Raw genomic sequence first — 5,846 nt, 5'->3', positions numbered from 1 at the left:
GCAGTGTATTGACCAGGAGCTGATGTGATATCGTGTACATTGGAAGGGTCTTGGAGTTGGAAAAGAAGTATAGCAGGGTCAGGAATGGCATTTAAAGAGCCAGATGGTCATGTGTGACTCTGGAGATGGAGTCTTCTCCTGTTGAGAGACTGTAACAATAATGTACATCATGTACAGTAGAAACAGAATAATATACATTAAAATACATAATAATCTTTTATTATTCATGGCAGAAGATGGAAATTCATTCAATATTTGAGGTGAAGTCAGAACATACACATAGAATATGAAAAGAATCTGTATAAATCTGAAATTTTGTTTTTAATGAACAAAACCAACTTCTTCAGATTACTCAATTTATTTCATAGAATTGCATTTATGTTTTCATAAAAAGCATGCTTTATCTCAACCCACATATTCCTGTGCAGTGACATCAATAATCCTTTATATTTACCTCTAGAACTGATTCTTACTTTCCTGAATGTTGTTACAGAGCATCTGCACAACCTCCTGCTGAGGGTGATCAGAACTCATGGAGTCTCCATATGATCCCATTGTGTCCATCAGGCTTGCAGAACATTCTGGGTTCCTTTTGAATCTGAGCAAGAGTGTATCAAAGTAAAGAGGGCAATGAATGTGATAGTGTCAAGTGATACTATTTTGGGAGTGTTCATTCTCTCTCAAGTTGGGATTGGTTTTATTGAAAACACATTGCTACTGGTGTTACTCATCAACACCTTCTTAGTCCAGCTACATACAAAGAAGCCTATAGATTTGATATTTATCCATTTGATTTTAGTGAATGTCATGACAATTGTTTTCAGTGGGATTCCAGAGGTAGTGAATGCCTTTGGAGTAAGAAATTTTCTAGATGACATTGGTTGTAAGGTAGTGATGTACCTGTACAGAGTCACCCGGGGTCTGTCCCTCTGCACCACGTCTTTCCTGAGTATTTTTCAGGCCATCATTATCACTCCCAGCAACTCTAGGTGGGCATGGCTCAAACCCAAAATCTCCACATACATTTTTCCTGCCTTCTGTTCTTTCTGGGTCATCAACATGCTGATCTACATCCGTGTCATCATAAACATTGTGGCCCCGTACAACAGCACAGAGGTTGACAAATTCTATTCTCTGATGTACTGTGTTGGGAAGGATCCTGACTATATTCATTCAGCTGTCTTTCTAGGGTCCATGGTCTTATGAGATTTTGTGTGTGTGTTCCCCATGGTCTGGACCAGTGTGTACATGGTAATGTTCCTTTTCAAACCTCGCAAGACAGTTCAACATGTCCACAGGACCAGACTCAGCCCAAGACCCTCTCCTGAAACCAAGGCCACCCACACAATCCTGGTGCTGGTGAGCTGCTTTGTTTTCTTTTATTGGAGTAATAGTTTCCTTACCATTTATGTAAGTTATAAACATAATGTAAAAGGGGTGGAGAACATCACTGTAATTCTATTCCATGGTTATCCAGCAATCTGTACTTTGGTACTGATCAAAAATCATAACAAATGATTCTTTCTGAACTGTGCCTTTTCAAAGATGAGAAAATCCTCTCAACACACAATTTCCCTCAACGCATGATGCCCTCACACACTTTTCTGACACAAAAGGCCTCAATTAGAATTTCCCACCCTTAATTTAGGGAAGGTCAAATTGTGAAAGAGTGCTAAGAATTGTCCCTTTGGACATCTCTCAAACTATTCAGCTTTGTGAACATAAGGGATAAACGGCTAGACTTGTGGAATACAACCTGTTTGAGATAGTTACACCAGGATGGGGCAATCTTTATCTTTAATAATTCTCAAAAATGCATTTTGATTTTTTTGCATTACCCTAATTTTAAGAGATTTTTCCTAATGTGACAGATTTATTCATTCAGTTACAGTAACTACACTTGCTGGGTTATGCTAGACAGATCTTCCCATACACCAAAAGACTTGGTATCTGTACCATTCCATTCTTTATGCCTTGGAGTGAATACATGAGTTCATCATATGTTTCTGATTATAACTGGTTTAACCATAGACAGTGATATGTGTAAATATAACATGTTTCCCCCTTATTAATAACACCCCAGTCCCCTAAAAACCATCCTCATATACTTTATGAAGCCCCACTTTACTTCTTCTATGCACACCTTTCAAACTATTTGCATCACTGGAGGTATTTCTTGAATAGTTCTGTTTTTCTAAGGCATTTTTTTTGTCAATGCTAAATATGGGGTTTTTTGGTAGATTTCTACCTTTATAAAGAAATATGGAGCCATTCTCTCTGTCACATTACATTGAATCAGAAAACCTCAAAAATTCTGGTAGAAAAGAGCAAAAATTTTTCATAAAATATTTTAAAGTATTATTTCCCTAAGAGATATTCTGAAACAAGTATAAGGGAGTGAACATCACGCTGAAAGTGAAGCTGTCCTCAGCCCATGAGTGACGCTTACAGAACAGAACGGTGTGATTCATAGCTTCTCAGGAAAGAGAAAACTGGGAATTGGAGCCAGAGAACAGAGACTGACTGAGGAGTAAAAAACAAACAAACAAAAAAATCAGCTGGATAAAAACAAGGAAGGCATGAAGACACTCAAACTGAAAACAATTACAATAAGCAAACAGTAACTTTTATTTTTTTATTATTTTTTTAAAGATTTTTTATTTATTCAACAGAGATAGAGACAGCCAGCCAGAGAGGGAACACAAGCAGGGGGAGTGGGAGAGGAAGAAGTGGGCTCACAGTGGAAGAGCCTGATGTGGGGCTCGATCCCACAACACCGGGATCACGCCCTGAGCCGAAGGCAGACACTCAACCACTGTGCCACCCAGGCGCCCCAACAAACAGTACCTTTTAAAAGCTAATATGAGTATTTCTAAACTGTCAGACAAAATCTCTGACTTGTGATGGAGAGGATACTACAATAAGGATAAAGATTAAGACAACTGGAAACAAAAAGTTCCCCTAAAATTTTGTGCCCTCAAAAGGTTAACTTCAATATAAGAGGACAAATTATAAACAGAAGACAGCACTTCCATGATTTTAGTGGGGGATTCACACATAATTTTGGCAATTGACACCCATATAAGGAAAATTGTGCACTTAAAATACATGCAGTGGATCAATGCAAATCAAAACCATAATGAGATACTTTACAACCAGTAGATTGGCTAAAATAAAAAAGACTGATGATTACAATGGTGGAGAGGATGTGAAGAAATTGGAACCCTCTTACCCTGTTGGTGGGCACATAAAATGGTGCAGCCATTTTGGAAAACAGCACAGCAGATTCTTAAAAAGTTAAACATAGAATTAACATACAGCCCAGCAATTCCACTCCCAAAGAATTGAAAAGAGTTCTCCAAACAAAAACAAGTCTGTGTGAATATTCACATCAGCATTATTCATAATATAACAACATGGAAACAAGTGAAATGTCCACTTACTAATGAGTGAATGAAAAGCTGTGGTATATTCATAGCATGGAATCATATTCAGGAATTAAAGAAAAGACTGACTGATGTAAGGATTAACCATGAAAACATGCTAAATGGAAGAAGGGAAGGTTTGTTTGTTTGTTTGTTTGTTTTGAGAGAGAGAGAATGAATGGGGCAGGGACAGAGGGAAAGAGAAAATCTTAAGTAGACTCTATGCTGAGTGCAGAACCCAATGTGGGGCTTGATCTCATGACCCTGAAATCATGAACTGAGCCAAAATCAAGAGTCATTCACTTACTGACTGAGCCACCCAGGCACCCCTGGAAGAAGCTAATCTTAAAAGACCATATAAGGTATCATTCCACTTATACGAAGTGTCTGGAGTAGGCAAATCCATAGACACAGAAAATAGATTAGCAGCTGCCTTGGGCTATGGGCAAGAGTGGGTGAGGGAGGGAGTGGGAAATAGGGCATGCCTCTAGTAGGCACAGAGTTTCCTGTAGAGGTGATGAAAACATTCTAACATAGCTTGTGGGGATGGTTGCACACACCTGCAAATATACTAAAAACCATCGAATTGTATACTTTAAATTGGTGAATTATATGGTATGTATATGATAGTTCAATAAAGCCATTATTAAAAAAAAGAATACATATCATTGGACAATATATTTAAAGTTTTAAAGTATGTATTAGCAATTATTTTCAGCCCTGAGTTAGAGAATATACTTTTGTTCACATGTACATTTAGACCATTTAGAAACTTGGAACATTTAGAAAGGTGACCTGAGTGAAGAGGGCATAACGTTTGCAAAGAAATAAGCAGAAGTGTTTCTGCACAGATCACGTTCTTCAGCTACTATGAAAATACGGTAGCAATTTAAAACAAGAGAAGAAAGCTTCAACATTTTTGGAATTGAAAATACTTTTTAATATGTTATTGATGAGATAATGTAAGAGCAATGATAAATTTTTCATTGTTAAAAATGGAAAGGCTACATAACAAAATTGAACAATGCAACTCAACAGGTAAATGGAGGACAATTTATGACCCTAAAAGGTACAAAAGAAAAAGTCTTAAACTGTAATAAAATGAGGGTTCAAATTAAAGCATTATAAATACTAAAATGGAAAAAAAAGCAAATGTGAATAAATAAATTACACAAAAAACAGATACAAATGAAACAAACAAATTAAGAAAAGGAGAAAGAAGCAAGCCAAGGAATTTACCTTGACAAATATAATAGAGTAAGTGATTTCAAGATGGAGCTGATAAAAATGCATGTAATTCAGTAAAGCTGAGTTGAGAAAGAGAATTCCTGGGTAGATCACTAAAGCAATCAAAACAGTAGTTTAAAAAGCTACATACATGGGATTTCTGCTTCTGGCAATGTTGGAATATGTAATTTAGACAGACCTCCTGCTGAAAACAACTACAAAATATGGATAAATATAAGAAAGCCTGCTCTAAGTTAAGGAAGAAAAAAGGGCCATGTAGAAAGAATAGAGTCAGATTGAGGGCCCATATTTTTGTGCTGTGTTCATCATGGAGATGTTTCCTAGTTACGGCAGAGATTCTTGGGAGAGAGAGAGACAGAGACTTTGCAGAGCTTTTAACAGTCTCACAAACCAAGGAACCAAAAGCAGAGTTCAGGGCTCACATACAGTGAGCATGTCTATTACCAAACCCAAATTTGGCTGGCTGGCCATAGCTGGAAAGATCATTACTCAAGAGATGTGTTTTGATTGGAAAGGAATTTGAGCTTCATTCAGGAAGCCAGCAAACTGGGGAGAAGGCAGATTCTTGTCCAAAGGCCAACTCTGCGGTGTTTGCCTATCCCAGGGCTTTTTAAAGTGGTTTAAGGTAAGTAGTAAAGGGAATGCAGTGGTCTGCAACATTTCTCGTTATCTCAGTGCTGGTATTGGGATGGGGGTGGGTTGTCTCGAGGTTCTGGTTCCTGTTTCCTGGTATGTAGGAATACATTGTTCCTTCTACACAGGAGGTCATGTCTACAGATGCTCAAAGAAGGTTAATCAAAGAATTTTTGTGACCTAAAAAAAGAAAACATTTTTCTAAGAAAACTTCTAGGCTAATCAAAGAGCCTAAGTGGTTTTAAACAGACTTGCTGACCTCTGTGGCCTGGGAAAGTTGTGGACCCTCGGTCATCAAGGCGATTTTTCTATCTGCTACAGATCAAAGGACTTAGGTCAGCCAGTAAAGAGTGTGCTAACTTTAAACAAGTAAACACTTAGGACTAGCCAGAACCAATAAGATACACACACACACACACACACACCCAAACACACACAGATGCAGACACACTCCTATACATACACATATAGATTTATTTAAGGAATTACCTCATGTGACTGTGAAAGTTGGCATATCTGAAATATGTAGGGTAGGACGGC

At 37.7% G+C, this 5,846-nt stretch overlaps 1 pseudogene; it reads left to right on the top strand.

Annotated features, from left to right (window-relative positions):
- Window positions 1–598: 598 nt before the first annotated feature.
- Window positions 599–1,627, top strand: LOC100470819 (annotated as a pseudogene).
- The last annotated feature ends 4,219 nt before the right edge of the window (window positions 1,628–5,846 follow it).

This window comes from Ailuropoda melanoleuca, chromosome 3 (genome assembly GCF_002007445.2).
Source record: "Ailuropoda melanoleuca isolate Jingjing chromosome 3, ASM200744v2, whole genome shotgun sequence".
Taxonomy (NCBI): Eukaryota; Metazoa; Chordata; class Mammalia; order Carnivora; family Ursidae; genus Ailuropoda; species Ailuropoda melanoleuca.
Note: the sequence above shows the minus strand (reverse complement) of the source record. Positions and strands in the feature narration are given on the sequence as shown.